This window comes from Dermochelys coriacea, chromosome 13 (genome assembly GCF_009764565.3).
Source record: "Dermochelys coriacea isolate rDerCor1 chromosome 13, rDerCor1.pri.v4, whole genome shotgun sequence".
Classification (NCBI taxonomy): Eukaryota; Metazoa; Chordata; order Testudines; family Dermochelyidae; genus Dermochelys; species Dermochelys coriacea.
This window is the reverse complement of record NC_050080.1, coordinates 22407557-22425920: the sequence shown is the minus strand read 5'-3', so window position 1 is coordinate 22425920 and position 18364 is coordinate 22407557. Positions and strand designations below refer to the sequence as shown.

The following is an 18364-nucleotide window of genomic DNA, read 5'->3' as shown; positions in this document are numbered from 1 at the left end:
ATTGGTAACCTTGACAGGGCGGGGGCAACTCTGGGAAGAAGGGCCCTGCCACCTAGAGCCTGTGGCCACCACCAGAGCAAGTGTCCAACCCACAGCATCCCTACAGCACAGCCAGGGCCTGAGAAGGCGGCCTGGGACTTACAAGGAACAGACTGTGAACTGCCCTGACATTCCAGAGACACTGTTTGTGATGTTCTGTGCCACAGAGCGGGCTGATGTTTCCTTTAACCTTTCCCATTTCCCCTTATTCTTTTTAAAATTAATTGTTGATTAAATAACTTGCATTTGCTTCAAATTGTATGTAATAATCAGTGGGTCAGAGAAGTGCCCAGGGCAGAGAGAGTATCCCGGAGTGGGGACACCCTAGCCCCTGTCCTAGGTGACCGCAGCAGGGTTGGGGGTCAAGCCCCCCAGGAATCCTGGGCCCAGCCTTGTTGGGGTTACGAGGTCTCTACCAGACAGGAAAGTGGAAGGGGAGTCCTCAAGGGCAGGGAGGCCACTGAGTAAAGGAAGTGGGAGCGAGGACTCAGATCTTTTCACTAGCCCACTTCACCGGGATAGTGCAGAAGCCAGGAAAGTTCTCCACAATAGCGGGACTATTCCCCTGCTTACACATGCAAGAAACTGCATTTGCAAAAAATGTATGAACATTTGAGTGCCCAATTTGTGAGAGCATTTGCAGTAAGTGTCTGTGCAAATTCCCAGCCATACAGTTGACAATTTGCACTTGACTGCCATCATGCATGCAAATTAGGTACTTTTTTTGGAGGCACAATTAATCAAATCACACAAAATATTCTATAACAAAGGAAGCCTTATATTCCTGAACGTTTGTTGAATAAATATTGCCATCTCTGGTTCAGTAACAAATACTATTCCCATTCCCTTTGTACAGCCATAAAGCTACCCCTGCTATTGCTTTTCCAAACTGGCATAACTGGCATTTGGAACGCAACAGCTGGTTAACTCTGCAGTGATCCAAGAGCAGCAGAAGACAGGGAGTGTAGAGAGGCCTGCTGTGTTGTGCCAAGCACAGCACTAAGCAGCTGCTTTGCATTTTCACACGAGTAAAATGTTTAACTGCTTCAGTGCCGAGTGTTATGTCAGGTACAGTCAAGCAATGTGCAGCTATATATGCCTCGAGAGATCTCTGTGATGGGGTCTGCTTACCACACACTAGCCCAGAGAGGGCTAAGCCCATAAATTATTGACAGTGGAAGTCCCGCCTCCTGGGCAGGACTGGGCATGCTCCAAATGCTCTAGCAGTATAAAGGGAAGAAGCCCAGCTAATTCTGGGCTGGAGGCTGTAGGGGAAGGACTTGTCTAGGAAATGCCTGTGGAGGGCCAGCTACTGCCCTCTGACTGCACTGGGAATCAGAGCCTCCGTGGGCTTGCCTGAACTCCGGTGACTGGAGGAGCCATCAGAGGTGACTAGCCAAGCTGACCACAGAGAACCTGATGTTTCATGGGAGACCCCAACACAGACACTGGTAGGAAGTGGCCCAGGGAGGATGACAGAGTGGTACCTCCCACCTGGGAAACCTCAGCATGTTTCAGTAGGACCTCTGTGCTGAGTCAGTGGCAAGTGGCTATGCCACTGTTAGGGCCTTGGGTTGGGGCCTGGTGGAGTAGGGTGGGCCTGGGCACCCCTATAAACTCTGGCCACTAGGCCATGCTGCCCTGACTTTAGGGCTGTAACCTATCACATCTCATAATGTTTTTTTTTTTCCCACCAACAGCATCTGGGATAGACAAATGTTCCTGCCATAGCAATGATGGTAGAATGACACCATGGGTTGGAACTTAATCTTCCCCTGTATTATCTGATTGTTATTGCAAAATAGGGAGTTTAGTCTGATTTGCTAATAGAGAATGGCTCTGATTTTGCTCTAGTTCATACTAGCTTTTCATCGTTACTGCTGCAGTGGGACTTGCCTAAAATAGATGCATGTGTGAATTTGCTGCTCATTAAAATGAACATATGCAAGCTCCCCTCACACACTTTGGGCCTGATCTGTAACATTCCTTGATATTCCACTCTTGTTCCCCTGCCAAGCTCTGCCAACACCCCTCTATGCTGATGAGCAACAGCACCCGCTTCCCCATTATACTAGCCCTCAAGCCCAGGCTGTTGAATGTATCAAATGATGTAATGTTTTTGTGAGGTTCCCATAGGAAGGCCAGACTATGATATCCTTATTCACAAGAGTGAACATTTGCTCACATGAGCAGCCCTATTAAAGTCCATGGTATTACCGGGGTGAATAAATCCTGCTCAATCTAGCCTTAAATGTGAAGTAAGATGATTCCTGCAAAATTATTTCTATTTAAATGATGCAAATAAAGATCTGAGCTAAGGCAAAACAAAACAAAAAAGCCAGCGTAGGACACAATTGCACTACCATATGCTCCCCTATATTTCTTTCAGATGTGGAAAGGGTCATTTATTTCAAAAGAAATACTAGTTACCTTCCTTTATAATTGTATTGTACCTGGGGAGCTCTGAGCATGTTGATTTAGAAAACTTCCTAGGGGATTTACATTGAAATGAATGGGAGTTCTGTATCTGTATCCTCCAAGTGACTTTGGAATTCTGTCTTAGACTGTTCTCTTCTCAGGTGCCATCTGAGCTCTGAGGAACTTGGGTCTCTTCTTCCAGTATCTCATATGAGCTCTGGGAATTTGAACTCTCATTTTCTCCTGGCCTTCTCCTTCTCATTTTAACTAAGCAGTGGTGGTAGGTATATCTAAGAATGTTACAGATTGAGGTCCTGATTCAGCAACATGCTTAAGGGTGTGCTTAACTTTAAGCATATGAGAAGTCCCATTGAGGATGTCACTACAATGCTTACGGTTAAGCAGATACTGAGCTTTGCTGAACTGGTTTGGATAAACACCAAAAATGATGAGACTTCTCCAAACTTCTTGACTGGCTGCCAGTCTGCTGAGAGCCGACTTTCTTGTGAGTGCTTCCTGCTTCCAGTCAGGCCTAGGAGTACTGTTAGCAGAGCCTTTCTCATGGTATTTATAAATGTGCTGCTCTGAATCTCAGCTGCAACCAGGAAGTATGGAGACAGCATGAAAAAGAAAAATGTTCTGTGAAGGCTTTCAAACCTCAGGAATGATTTGGTTTGGGGCTTTGGTGAAGCTTCAGCAGTTTCTTTTTGGAAATTGCCCCCGAAACCAAACATCAGCACTGACCATCCCAAAACTTGATCCCTATTCAAATCCAAATCGGGAGCAGGTTCTGAGTTCTGTACATGGCCTGTACCTTCAAAATTACATGAACCCATGCCCTAGTGCTATATTCGTTCAGACTTTGGGATATTCAAACTCAGCTTGTCCCACCTCGTTATTTTATGACATGGTCCTTGGAAAAAGGAGAAAAGTGATGCTTAAAATACACATTTTTAACAAATTTTAGGGTTTTTTCCCCAGAAAACTCCAGTAAATCATGAGTGCTCCTTCAGCTGTTTCTCAGACATTTGTAGAGAGTATTTATTTATTGCTCTTTGAGACCACTAGAGAGGAAGGAAAATGCAGTTAGTCCATCACTTCCCCAGACAAAGAAAGAGGCAAACTCTTAATAAAGTATCAATGGCACCCCAAGGGGACAGACAGAGATACTCATCATAGATTTGCATCCCAGTGGCCAAACTGACAGATCACAACTTAGTGCAGAGGCAGCCTGGTCCTGTCAGTGCAAGGAGTGTAATGAGAGGAGAGGGAGAAAAACATGATTTGTACTAGCAAATAGCTACAACAAGCCAAACTGTGCATAAAAGAATAAATGAAATTAAAGTATTCATTGAACAAGTTAGTGCAGACTAGTGTGGAAAGTCTCCTTCCCAGTCTCTTTAGCCAGGTTCCACTGAGACATTTTTTTTTAAACTGTCTTTTGTAAATTAAATGTTTCCCTGGCTGAGTACATGCAAAGTTTTATCCCAAAATCAAGGTCTGGCTAATCTTGTGGGTGGCCCTTAAAACTGAGGGCCTGCCCACTTCCTGGTCATTAAAAATCCCTGGCTCTTCTTACAAGAACCAGAGGTGCTGGCCAAATACAGAGATGGCTAATTACATTCTGCCTATCAAAATTAGCCCAGAACTTCAGCTGAATACGGTATTTTTTTCTTGAACTCATGTCCTAAACTGCAGCCTTACTCCACTCCAGAGGTGGCTGCATTTCAGTAATAAGCAGAATAATTCCCATTTATACTGCAAAGGACTTTGAAATCTGTTAGGATAATAAATGCAGTACAAATAAAGTATACTATTTAAATAAACAAAAAAGCAGACACTAGATATTTCTTTTCTACAGTGAAGCTTTGCACAGGCTAAATTCTGCCCTTTTCAGACCTGTGCACATCCCCTTGGAGTTAACAGAAATTGCATACATCTCAGAGGAGAATTTTCATCTTGCATATGACTGTCATTTTGTAATTGTTTTTGCAACAGAAGGATAGCTAATGGGGAGAGGGGACAAAATTTGGGAAAGAAAAACAAAGCTCCTGAAATGATACAAGTTTTTCTGTGATACTCTCAGCAAGTGAAATCAAGATGTTTAATTATTATCCTTCATTATTTGTATTACAGCAGCATTTCCAGGCCCAAACTGAGATTACAGCCCCAATGTGCTCGGCACTGTATAAACACTGAGAGAGAGTTCCTGCCCCAAAGTGCTTACAATTGAAGGAGACAAGGCAGACGTAAGTTGTGAGATGGGAAGTGTCAGCACAGGTCTATTCCTTCAGCACTTTCTCTGATAACACCCTACTCAACAACATGGCAAACAATTCATGTTTAATCACAAACATATTAAAGATAAAATGCTGCACAAGTTTAGCATGACATGACTGGAATTCAGAATGATCTTACTATCCTTTTGGGAAAGGGACTGGTTGTGACAAAATCACTGGAGACTACTTCAGTCAAACCACCAATATTCAATATTAAATGAGTTATTTGTTGCAGATGTATTTTTAAGGGCTGTTTTCCCCTACATTTCATCTTTAAATTTGAGGAACAGTCTCTTTCTTTCTCCTTGTCTGTGGAGGCAGTTCAAGATGGCTCCTGCTACAGAGAGTGACAAACTGGACTTTTCTGGAAATCTTACATTTATTCTTATTTTTCCATTTTCCTTAATCTGGAATAAAACTCAGGCAGTCTCAGAATACATGTTGCTCTTTGTGTATGCTAAACAAACCAGTACATACCTACTGCAGGAGATTTATTGATCATGTCTGAACAGCATGAAAACCTGTGATGCGTTAATTGGGAATGTAATCTAACAATTAGAGGGGTTTTACTGAACAAGGCCTGGCACTCCCTCCTCTTCTCGCCCATCATCTGTTTCCATTCCCAAATTTCCTGATAGGACCATCCTGAGGCCATCTCTATTGCTTCTAGAAAATAAGAGAACCAGCACTTTTGGTTCTGTGTTTGTACAGCACCTAGCACAAGGGGCCCTGGTCAGGGTGCTAGAGTAATGCAAATAATAAATCATCAAAATTCCTGATTTTTTTTCCCTAAAACAGAATGCTTCATCTAAGTGTAAACATAAGGCATACACAAAAGGGACTGCTATGATCTTGCATTGATAGCTAAAGTTTTCACAGTGGCTGAACTTTTTGAATGCTTCCCTCATTGTGCTTCCTGTACCTAGTAGTATCTAGAGACACCCTGAATCTCTGGTTTTCCCAATACATGCATGTGGCTCTTTAGTCTGTGGGGGTCTAGACACTCCCTGGCAGCTAGGGTTGTGCTTTGCTTCCTGTTCCATACAGACCTCTTGCGTCTCTCTCAGCTCTGCCTTACAGGTGTGTACTATCAGTGCACTTTAAAAGTTCTGAAACATTTTATTGCCTAAACAAAAGCTGGTTCAAAGTACTAGGAATATGGGGCTACAGAAAACAAGTTCCAGTTTGTTTTAATCTGTTAGGCTAGTCCTTGCACACTATGTACTGTAAAGAAACAGAAAAGCTTAAACCATATGGCTTGCAGTGATTCAGCTATTGAGTCAAGTTGTTCAGCCATGTTAAACTGCCGCTGAGACATTTTAGTGTGAGCCCTGCTTCATGCACACCCCTGAGTCTCTGTTTGCTCTGCTTACAGGTGTCTCTGTGCTATCTGAAATACAAACGGATATCCTGTGCCTTCAAAGACCAGACTTTGAGTTTGAAATGTGCTGCATACAAACTATATAAATCCAGCAAATTATCAGCCTTTCTGCTCAGAAGGAAGGTTGAGGTGAACAGGGACTTGGCCAAAGGGGTATCATGAGTCAGAGATGAAAAAGAACTGTACTTCAAAAATAATGTTTTGCTTACATTGTTGAATTATGGTCAAGCAAAGAAAAAAGGGGACAGGGTCTTTGCCGATGCTTCATTGTGACAGGCTATGGAAGCCTATCCTGTCTGTGTAGGAACATCTGGTATTCTTGGCCTTAGCACTCCAGGTCTTATACCATATCCTGCCCAGCACTGCTGAAGTAAACCAGGTGTAAGTGGTTTCCACAGGACAGCCAAAACCACATCTTACTCTGAGAAAACGTGTCTTGAACATAAAGGCTTCCTTCTCAAGGGCCAGAGCTCCCTTTTCCCAACTGGTAGTCAGCAGAAGTGTTTACAGAGGCTGGCGGCCCAAGGAGTTGAATTCAGAAATCATGAAAGCTCCATCCTTCACAAAATAAACCTTCAAAGGAGATTCAGAACCATCAGCAACAAAACCCTTTCTATTCTCATCTATGGCTGCCCCCTCCATTCCAGCTTCATGTTTATTTAACAATTTAAAAAATAAATCCCTTGCTTTGAGCTCAGGGGATTGATATTTTTAAGGTGTGGGGGGAGGGGATTTTCCATGTACATTTCCCATAATATTTTATTTTTCCTTTTGCTATTTTACGTTAGCCCTTGTTGACAATTACAGCCCTCACGCTTCCCCTATTCTAGTTGACTGGTGGGTGAAGTGGGGAAATGGTAATGATAAAAGCCAAACCTTCACCTTGTTTTACCAGCATGGTCCTATTGATACTCATATTTGAATAACTTTGTCAAATAAGATTTGGCCTGAAATAGATATGTGGGCCACATTTGCAAATATCCGCCCCTATTTTGTTCCTGCAAAGTCTGCATATTCTGCAGTTAACTGCACATGCTAAATGGGATATGAGACTTCTTAAGAGTATAGTTATGGTGGAAAAACAAGTCTGTTTAATTTGCATTAGAATTATGCATTAAAACCTTCACATCAGCCTTTATAAAATAATATAAAAACAAATATACTATAATCTACAGTAGTTGCCTCAAAAATGTCTGAGCACAGAGCTGACTGAAATATTTGTTGCAAATAATAATTGCTATGAATGTAGCTTCTTGTTTGGGTAGTGGATAGTTCAGGAGACAACCCTTATTTCTGCCAGCGTATGCATTATTCTTGAGATTTTGCCAAATATTCGGGTCTTCAATGAAAGATTTTCAGCCATCATGAGCTGTTTGATTTGATTATTATTTGTGTTTTGTGGCTGGTCACTCAAGTCACATGGTATAATTTTGTTTCCTGATGGTATGGTTGAAACTCTTCAAGCAGAACAGTGATGAGCAAGGCGTAATGATCGTCCCACGTGTGTTTTGGGTTGCATACAAAAAGGTGAGTGTCTCAGAGTTCAATACTATCTTCATGAATACAGGCAATTATCTCGCAAATAACAAGTCATAGGATCCCACAAATTGGAGGAAACTGAAATCATTACTTGTGTTCACCTACATTTTGGCAAATTCATGTATTATCCATCCGGTTCTGATTTGTACTTTTGGAAGATTTGCTGTTAGGCTGCATTGAAAGTGGTTCTCAGTAGTTCTCTGACCACATAAGGATGGAAAGTGCTGCTGTAAATCAGCTCATTTGCAGCAGTTATCTGACAGCCCTCTGACCATGATGATATGAGCTACTGTGACCCACTGGTGGTTCCCCTCTGTGCCCGATTCGCAGAGTATATGACTTTGTCCCAGTCCTAGCTAGAAAGCTTTACCTCAAGATGTAGCAGCTCATGCTTTTAGCTCTGAAAGACCCCAGTTCAGTCCCTGATGTGTTTGCTAAAATGGCAGCTGTGTCCAGAGGACAAGACAATGGGGAAGGGTCTCCCCTTTACTAGCTATCTCCCTGCCAAGAGCCTGATCCAAAGTCCACTTAATAGACTTTGGATCATGTCCCATTTTCCTGAATTGGCATCACAGACTTGGTAGAATACGTCATATGACTGGAACATTTGTATAGAAAGGTATAGCGTAGTCAGGAAGGACAGGCAGGGTAAAAAGGAAGGAGGTCTTGCATTGCACAGCAAGAATATATACCCTTGTCCTGAGGTCCAGAAGGAGATGAGAGGCAGACCAGTTCAGAGTCTCTGGTTAAAGATAAAAGGGAAAAAAATAGGGATGACATCATGGTCGGGATCAACCACATACCACCAAACAGGAAGAGGATGTGGATGAGGCACTTCTAGAACAAATAACAAAAATATCTAAAACACAAGACATGGTAGTAATGGGGGACTTTAACTACCCAGAGATCTGTTGGAAAAGTAATACAAAATCCCACAATTTCCAGTAAGTTCTTGGAATGTATTGGGGAAAACTTTTTGTTCCAGAAAGCAGAGGAAGTAACCATGGACGGTGGGTATCATAGGCAGGGGTAGGCTGTGCATCCCCAAACAGCCTAGCGTGGCCCCGCCCACACTCCACCCCCCAGGCCAGGCCCCCTCCTGCAGTTCCCAGCACTCTGTTCTGGCTGGCTCAGGCTGGCTGGGGCTGGCTGGCCTGCCTCCCACAGGGAGTCAGGGTGGCTGGTGCTGGGGCCGTGCTGCTCAGCGCACTGGGATTTGGTGCGCTGCAGCCGTGCCACCTGGCATTCTGGGGCTGATCCGTCTGGTGCATGGGAGCTGGAGACACTGCGGCCACTCTGCTGGGGGTGTACCAGGGCTGGGGCCTCACCCCCCCATCCACCCGGTGCTGGGGACGGGGGCCGCGGTGGGAGTGCTCTGGGCTCCTGCAGGGGAGGGGACCAGAAGGAGAGGGGAAGGGAGGGGCAGAAGGAGAAAGGTGGGGCTTTGGGCACAAGGGGAAGGGCCGGGGACTAGCCTCCCACAATCACCAGGTCACTGGCTGCCCATGGAAGTAAGCAAGTAGACAGCCATTTTAGACTTGATTCTGACCAACAGGGAGGAATTGGTAGAAAATCTGGAGGTAGAAGGCAATTAGGTTGAAAGTAATCACAAAATGATAGATTTCATGAATCTAAGGAAAAGGAGTGAGTAGTGTAATAAGGAAAATGGACTTCAAAAGAGTAGACTGACAAACACAGAAAACTGGTAGGTAGGGTCCCAAGAGAAGAAAATCTAAGGGAAAAAGTCATTCAAGAGAGCTGGCAGTTTCTCAAGGAGACAGTATTAAAGGCACAACGGCAAACTAACCTGATGAGAAGGAAAGAGAGGAAGAATAGTAAGAGGGCAATATGGCTCTTTAATAATCTGAAAAATCAAAAAGGAATCCTACTAAAAGTGGAAACATGGACAAATTGCTAAGGAGGAGGAGTTCAATAGAATAGCATAAGCATGTATGGGAAAATATTAGAAAGGCTAAAGCACAAATGAGTTATACCTAGCAAGGGATGTAAAAGGCAATGAGAAGAGATTCTTTAAATACATTCAGAGAAAGAGAAAGATGAAGGAAAGTGTAGGTCTTCTGTTTAGCAGGGAAGGACAACTAATAACTGATGACTTCAAGAAGCTGGGATGTTTAATGCCTATTTTGCTTTAGTCTTCACTAACAAAGTTAATGGTGACCAGATACTCAATACAATTCATATTAACAAGGAGAAAGGGATGTAAGTCAAAATAGGAAAAAGAGGTTAAAGAATATTTAGATATTAGATGTATTTAAGACAGCAGGGCCTGATTAAATACATCCTAGAGTACTTAAAGAACTAGCTGAAGCAATCTTGGAACTGTTAGCAATTATATCTGAGAGCTCCTGGAGGACGGGTAGGGTCCCAGAAGACCAGAGAAGGGCAAACATAGTACCTCTTTCTAAAAAGGTTAACAAAGAGGACCTGGGGAATTATAGACCAGTCAGCCTATCATCAATATCGGGAATGATACTTGAACTAATTATTAAACTATCAGTTTGTAAGCAAGTGGAGCATAATAGGGTTATAAGGAATAGACAGCAAAGATTTGTCAAGAACAAATCATGCCCAACCAACCTAATTTCCTTTTTTTGACAGGGTAACTCACCTAGTGAATATGAGAGAAGCAGTAGTTGTGCTATATCTTGATTTTAGTAAGGCTTTTGACACATTCCCACTTGACATTCTCATAAGCAATCTACGGAAATGTGGACTAGATAAAATTACTAGAAGGTGGGTGCACAACTGGTTGAAAGACCATACTCAAAGAATAGTTATCAACGTTTCACTGTCAGACTTGGAGGACGCATCTAGTGGGGTACTGCAGAGTTCAGTCCTGAGTCTGGTACTATTTCAATACTTAATGACTTGGGTAATAAAGTGGAGAACATCTTATAAAATTTGCAGATGACAACAACCTGGGAGGGATTGCAAGCACTTTAGAGGACAGGATTCAAATTCAGAATGACCTTGAGAAATTGGAGATTTGGTCTGAAAACAAGATGAAACTCAGTAAAGACTAGTGCAAAGTACTTCACTTAGGAAGGAAAAATGAAAGTGCACAACTATAAAAGAAGGAATCACTGGCTAGGTGGTAGTACTGCTAAAAAGGATCTGGGGTTATAGTGGATTGCAAATTGAATACAAGTCAACAGTGTAATGCAACTGCAAAAAATACAAATATCATTCTGGGATGTATTAAGTGTGTCATATGTAAAACAGGAGAGACAATTTTTCTGCAAACACACTCCTGTCAGGGATGATTTAGGTTTACTTGGTCCTGCCACAGCACACAGGGCTGGATTTGATGACTACTCAAGGTCCCTTCCAGCCCTACATTTCTATGATTCTATGACTGCAATGGGGAAGGGGGGCAGCAGGGTGCAGGCAGCTGTTGAAAGGAGATAGCATCCATTGTAGCATACACCTAGGTTCTAGTGACATACAGTGAAAGAGGAGTCACTACTGAACAAGGTGCAGGTGGAGCCACTTCAGGTGACCAGCTAACACCCTCGTGCACAGCTAGTGTTGAGGTTACTCAGTGCTGTAACCTGAATACCAGAGGCTTGTCTAGAAAAACAGATACAGTAGTGCCCAGCAAGGCGGCGTGTAAAGCTACCGCTGTCTGTGTGGACCATATTACCATGCACTACAAGTTCCCTAATGCAGTTTGATCTACTCCGCTTTGAAATGGGAGTAGATCAAAGCACACAAGAGGACTTTTAGTGTGCAGTAGTAGGGTCCACACGGACAGTTAGTGCGCAGCAGCAGCAGCACACAGCTGCACTGTAAATCTACACCCCAGCTCGCCACACACTGTTTATCTAGACAAGCCCCTGGTCTGGCACACATTTGCAGCAGGATGTATGCACAGAGGAAACATAGAGCAGAGCATGAGAGCAGTGGTGACTACTGCACGTCTCTATTCATGCACACTGACTGACTGCTGGTCCAATGGGCTGAATTTTGGCCTAGTCACTGGGCAAAAAGGTACATCACAGAGAGGCCTGCACCTGTTCTGGATTGCACTCTCTGGTTTGGGGAGCATAGTCAAGGGAGTGATGAACCATGCAGGTTAACCTTTTCCCTAGCACCTTTTCAGCAGAGTAACAATTTTTGGACAGGACAGATATTTACTGAGAAGCACTTGTCTCGCCTCCCTGCTAGGAGAATAGCATGCTAAAAACACATGAAAAGGATTTTTTCCCTAAAAAACCACTTTTCCATTCAATTTTTCTAGTGAAAAACTTGATATTGTTTGCCTTTCTATGTGCCTTTGAATGTTTCCAAAGGTATCTGCTTTGCTCTTCTGCAGCACTACATGCATCAGGGTAATTAATCCCATTATGCTAGATTATCAGACCAGTTAAGCATGCAATTGCTTGTGCAAAACATGTGTCTATCTACCATGCAGGCACAGATTGGTTATAAATAGCTAATTAAGTGCATTTGCACCCAGACACCTAATATGCATGCACAATTGTCAGAGTAGTGTGCTAAAATTAAAGACACAATGTGGATTGCAACTGCGATTGTGCACCAAAACTGTCTGAAAATCTGGGGCATTGAGTTAAATTTTCACATTGTGTCTTGCTGTGTAATAACAATAATCTCCACTGCCTTGGAGTATAATCGCAATAAAGAGCTTTTTGTGATTCATTCAGTGTTTATTCACTCAGTAAACAGCCCTTTACTGCATTTTTATACTACAAAGCAAATGAGATTATTGCTTAAATGGTCCAGTAGTAACTAGCTTCTGTCCTCTGGCTTGTTTGTTCAGTTTGTTTGTGTGTTGTGGTTTTGGAAAAGAAAACTTGTTTAAAATTAGCTCCCCAATAAATCACAGTAACAATGAAGTGTGAGTTTCTGCAGTGTGACAGATTTGTGGCTTTTTATGTTTGTAATGATGATACATTTTCTAGTTTATTTATTCCCTTAGGCCTTTATTCTCCCAAACTCTGATATCTGCTGTAGTGAAGTTTCAAGAGCCTGGAACCTGGGAGGATCCCCAAAAAGGAGAACTTCAGACGTTAACGGAAGAGAGCCGGTAAGCTAACTTAGTACGGAAGGCTCTGTGATCCAGTGAATAGAGCCTGGGATTCTGTATCAGAAGACCTCTATTCTAGTCCCAGCTCTGTCTTGGCCATCTGATCTTGAGCAGTTTGGTTCACTTGCCTGTTCCTCAGTTTGTATAATGGTGATTACACTTACCTCCTTTGCAAAGTGCTTTGAGATGACAAGAGCTAAGTATCATCATTACTCAAAGAATCTCCAAAGGAAAGATCACAGTAGACCCATAAATTTGTTTTGTGGAACACTCCTCATCTCTCCAAGAACATGTTTTCCAGCAAATTAGGCTCTCAGATATAACAGTGATGGGTGGGAGAACAAACAGAACTCAGCTGTAATGAATATACAGGGCATTCTTCATTCACTCTTTTCTCAAATGTGCAAATGGAACTGTGCAGAATCATTCCATTCCAGGAGGCTACCAGACATAATCACCAAATGGAGGTATTGTTGTTTCAAGCAGTACTAGATAAATGGAATTTCTTATTTCATGTGTGCCACCTTTCAGATGTTGGTAAAATGTTTCCATGAGAATTACTGATTTTCTGCATTTAGTACAAAGCCAGTACTTAGGACAATTCAATATTCAGGAGGTGCCAATTGTCTATGAATACCTGACAATGATTCAGTCAGCTTCCATTTCTGTAACTACTTTTACATTCCTAGCACATGAATTATATTCTTCAAAATTCATCTATGAAGGGAACCCATGTACAGAGATTGTGCTGAATTTTCTAACTTTGGGTGGCTCAATCAGGACACACAGTGCTCTATTTGGGCCTTGGAGTGCTGCTTATGTGTCCAAATGACATCTACTGTCTATGCCAATTTAAGCACCCAAATGGGCACCCTAAATTAATTGGCCAAATTTATAAATTGGGACTTCCAACCTGTTTAGACCCCTGTTTTGCTCCTAAGGGGAGATAAATGTTATACTGGATTCTTGGATCTTACCTTAGAAAGTATGAGGCAAAAGATGCAAAATTTGGAACCCAAACATGCCTGCAAAAGAAAAAAAAAGTTTGGGTTCAACTCTAAGAGGTTCATTTGAGCCCCTCTCACCTAGATATATGGGTGTTAGGAATTCAGCAGATTGAGCTTCTAATCCTAGTAAATACTACACCAATCACTCAGTATGATGTTGGAGGTAGGCACTGTGGCCCAGATCTTCAAAGATATTTAAGAGCCTGACTCCCATTGATTTCAATGTGAATTAGGCACCTACATATGTATGAGGATCTGGGCTTGTGAAGGTAAAGGTTCAGTCTAATCAGATAAGATCTAAACCAAGTTCTCTCCATGTTCATGTGCCCATTAAACATCCCCTGTCACTTTCTTTAAGAATGTTATTTAAATAGTCAGTTTATTTGTCCTGATTTATTAAAAACATCTATCCCAAGCGCAGATGGAGTTGGAATTCAGCCAGGGCATTGAGATAAATATATTTTCTGTACCTAAACTTCTCCTGCAGTTACAACTGAATGCAGTATACTTCTCTGCTTCCTGTCCTAAATTAGGTTGTATTGTTGTACACTGTTATATGGTAGCCACATTTTACCTGACGGTAATGATTGAAATTATTCTTACATACAAGAGGCTAAAATCTCATGTTCATGAAGACAGTGGCAAAACCCACCCTGACTCCAGTGTGAGTGTGGGAATAGTACCGTACTTAGTAAAATACCCTGTCCATGATTGCCATCAGTTATCACACAATTTCCATAGACTTACTGCGAAGCTATAGTGAATAGTGTGCAGAACACATTCCGTTATGGGGCAGTAACCCATTAAATAACTCATGTTTTCAAGGCAAATAGTTGTGCTGATAGTGGTAATTTTACTGCAGATCCTCAGACATATAGCAGCGGTATGTATATATTAAAGGGGAGATGCTGAAACGCACAAAAAGACATCAATCAATGGGAGTTAAGCACCTAACTTCCCTTAGTTACTATCATAAGATAAGCTACTGCCAATAACACATGTTGAAGTGACTGCTTAGAGAATTGTCATCCATGGTTTCCAGGTATGGTTACCTGGTTTGAAAACTCAACTTGCAACTGGCATGCGATTGCATTTATACAGACCATTCCCACCATGGGAGTTTTCTGCATAAAAGCATTGAACATCTAATACTGGGCTCTGTATGGGTACAGCATGCATGGCTTAGCCAAGTAGGAATATATTGTACTTCACAGCATCCTGTACATTCACAAGAAACTTGCTAAATGTCCCACATTTGTTCCCCTTAACAAGCGTCTCCCTAGATCAGATATTCATTTCACAGGGAAATGGTGATTTATGAACACACATTTTAGTGTGCAGGTAACCAGATAATGTCTCCATTTAGTAGATGGAAAGTATGCTTCCCTTTATCAAATCTATTTTTTATTGCTTTAAAACCTTGCATTGCTTTAGGAGTTTATTATTCCAGCTGATTTGTTCCTTTCACTGTGCTTCACTGTAAAAGGGTTTTCACTTTTAGCTCACCAGAGTTTTCAGCTTGGTGCATGGAGAACATGTGTTTCATTTAAGCAAGGAAAGGAAAGATGGGCTTCTGGGGAAGGCACTGGATTAGCATTCAGGGGGAGCAGGGTTCAGTTATCAGTTCTGCCATACACATCCTGTGTGCCTCTATGCAAAAATCACTTTGTGTCTCTGTCTCAGTTCCCTCGCTGTAAAACGGGAATAAAACTCTTCAGTGAAGGATCTGTATCTTAATCTGTGTTTGTACACCATCTAGTATAATGGGTCTCTGATCTCAGAGGGGGCCTCTAGCACCTACTGATATATGAACAATAAATAAAAATAATTTTAAAGAAAGGATTGCACACATTCCTGCAGTGGTTCCTGGTACAGTCTTAGAGACCCTGGAAATAAGCTGTCTTTTGAAACATGGCCCATGGACGTGATAAAAAGAACTGCCTCGAATCATCCCAACTTTTCCTCACTATTAAACAGCAGTCACAGCTCCTTCTTTTCTTGATTTTCTTTTTTTTTCTCTTTAACCTGGTAGCCTCAGTCAATAAGCTATAAGTGCCTAGCTAAGAAGAACTGCTGTCATCAGATGGGAAAAGACCTCCAAGTCCACTTCCTAACAACCTATTTTAATAACAAGAGCAATAACGGGATTTATTATGCATGCGGCTCTCCGCAATCATTTCTGAAGAGAAAATTAGTTTGAAGCCTTGGGCGACAGTTGAACTCTCGGAGACGCCTAAAATAAAATAAGGAAGGGAGGGAGAAAAATAATAATAACTGGGAAAAGAGTATGATGGGAGAAGTTACTGAAGCAAGCATGTTGGTAAACTATCTCTGACTTGCTCTCATTCTCTGGGAGGTTAGGAACTTTGTCACTCAGGGCTCTGGATGGTTTCAAAATCTTGTGATCTTGGGTTCCCTTTGGTCCTGGAGGCATCAAGGGGGGCCAAGTCGGATTGCCGTACTGCACGAATTGGTGCTGGATTGCCCTGATGTTCATATTTACTGCACGAAGGGAGCTACAGTAAATTGCAGAAGCCTCTGCACTGAGGAGTAAATCTCAGTTGTATGTATAGGGTTTAGAAAGGAAAAGGTATCGCTATGCTGCTTGAGAGGGGAGGAAAGGAGCAGCCAGCTGGTGGTCACAAATTAACCCTGCAGCAGAGCTGGCCCTAGGCATGTGCCAATGGGTGGCTGCATACGGCCCCACATTGCGTGGGTCTCTGTCCTATCAAACCCCGCAACAGCCCAGCAAAATGTATAGCCTCTCCCATCAGCTGTAATCGTTCAAATCCACGACACATACCTTGAAATACAAGCATAGAAGCCCAGTCCACTCTGGGCTCACAATGGCAAATATCCTGATCCAGACTGTATAACTCTCACCAGCTGAGAGTGGGCAGTGCCAGCTGGGGAAGGGGCACAACCAGGATGGACTCCAGGATGGACAAACAGACTCCAGCGAGAGACTGCTGAATTGGAATTAATTTGCAAACTGGATACAATTAACTTAGGCTTGAATAGAGACCGGGAGTGGATGGGTCATTACATAAAGTAAAGCTATTTCCCCATGTTATTTCTCCCTCCACCCCACCCCCCACTGTTCCTCAGACGTTCTTGTTAACTGCTGGAAATGGCTAACCTTGATTATCACCACAAAAGGTTTTCCTCCTTCCCCCCTCCTTCCTGCTGGTAATAGCTCATCTTAAGTAATCACTCTCCTTACAGTGTGTATGATAAAACCCATTGTTTCATGTTCTCTATTTGTGTATATAAATCTCCCCATTGTATTTTCCACCGAATGCATCAGATGAAGTGAGCTGTAGCTCACGAAAGCTTATGCTCAAATAAATTTGTTAGTCTCTAAGGTGCCACAAGTACTCCTTTTCTTTTTTGCGAATACAGACTAACACGGCTGCTACTCTGAAACCAGGATGGTGGAAGGTTGAATGATTTAGCATGTCACCACTACAGAGATTTCAAAAGTCTGCTCCAGGCATGACATCCCTTACTTGTCACTGGGTCCCGCAGAACCTAGGGATGGCTCTGCCCCGAGACATCCCACCTTACCCCAACTCTTCCCAAAGCCAGAATCAACAAGGAAACTAAGCGAGGGTTAGGAGTGATATAATGTCCCCTCTGCCCCATGAGCACCGTTGAGGACAACTCTACTGACCCTTCCGCATCTCCAACATAGAAGGTTGTGACCAGTGGATCCATTTGTCACAGACCCAGTAGCTACACCCACATTTCTCTCCCAGTCCATCTCTGCATCCCCCCTTCTCCCCATATACCTCTGCTCCCATAACTCTGCAGAAGACCATCACAGTGTCAATGCATTCCACGGCTCCTGAGCTGATGAGTGAATTCCAACACATGTGCAGGAATTTCACTGAATGGAAGACATCAGCCATTCTTACATGGGGACCTGCTGTGCCATTGCTAGTCCCAGTTTGTTCAGAGTACTAGAAAAAACCTAAATGTAACCTGATGCAGCGTAATGGGTGGTTGAGGGTGGGTAGCAGCACCTGGAGTGGGGACATGGTCAGGATGGTTGAAGCATGCAGTGATTTAATGCATTGCTGCTGTAATGTCTGCTGGTAATGAGCCTGCAAAGCTCAAAGCCGAGATTAAAACTACCTTTCCCCAAAAAGAAACCTCGCGAAGACCACACTTGATCCATCATTTACTGTCTCTTTCATATGATTTTCCCATGAGTCCAGTACTGCTCACTGGTGCAAAAAATTTAATTCGCACCAGCAATGGGAAATCTGGGCATACAAATTCACAGCACTTAAAACCAATAGCAACATGTGCTGTCTTTCCACCAAAAAAAAAAAAAGCAATTCCTCCTTCTGATAAGAATGTAAGAACATAAGAATGGCTATACTGGGTTAGACAATAGGCCATCTAGTCCAATATCCTGTCTTCCAGCTGTGGCCCATGTCAGATGCTTCAGAGGGAACAAACAGAATAGGGCTATTATCAAGTGATCCATCCCCCGTTGTCCAGCCCCCACTTCTGGTAGTCAGAGGCTTAGGAACATCCAGAGCATGGGGTTGCATCCCTGACCATCTTAGCTGATAGCCACTGATGGACCTATCTTCCATGATTCTTTTTTATTCCATTTATACTT

General features: G+C 42.7%; 1 long non-coding RNA gene across 2 annotated transcripts; it reads left to right on the top strand.

Annotated features, from left to right (window-relative positions):
* The first annotated feature begins 1291 nt into the window (after positions 1-1291).
* On the top strand, positions 1292-15878 carry LOC119842153. Of its 2 annotated transcripts, XR_006275460.1 has the most exons (6): positions 1292-1490; positions 2619-2737; positions 4594-4706; positions 7585-7644; positions 12617-12724; positions 15764-15878. It is a non-coding gene; the product is annotated as an uncharacterized LOC119842153 (long non-coding RNA). The 2 variants fall into 2 exon arrangements; XR_006275459.1 differs by lacking the exon at positions 4594-4706 and having other exon boundaries at positions 6112-7644.
* Positions 15879-18364: the final 2486 nt, after the last annotated feature.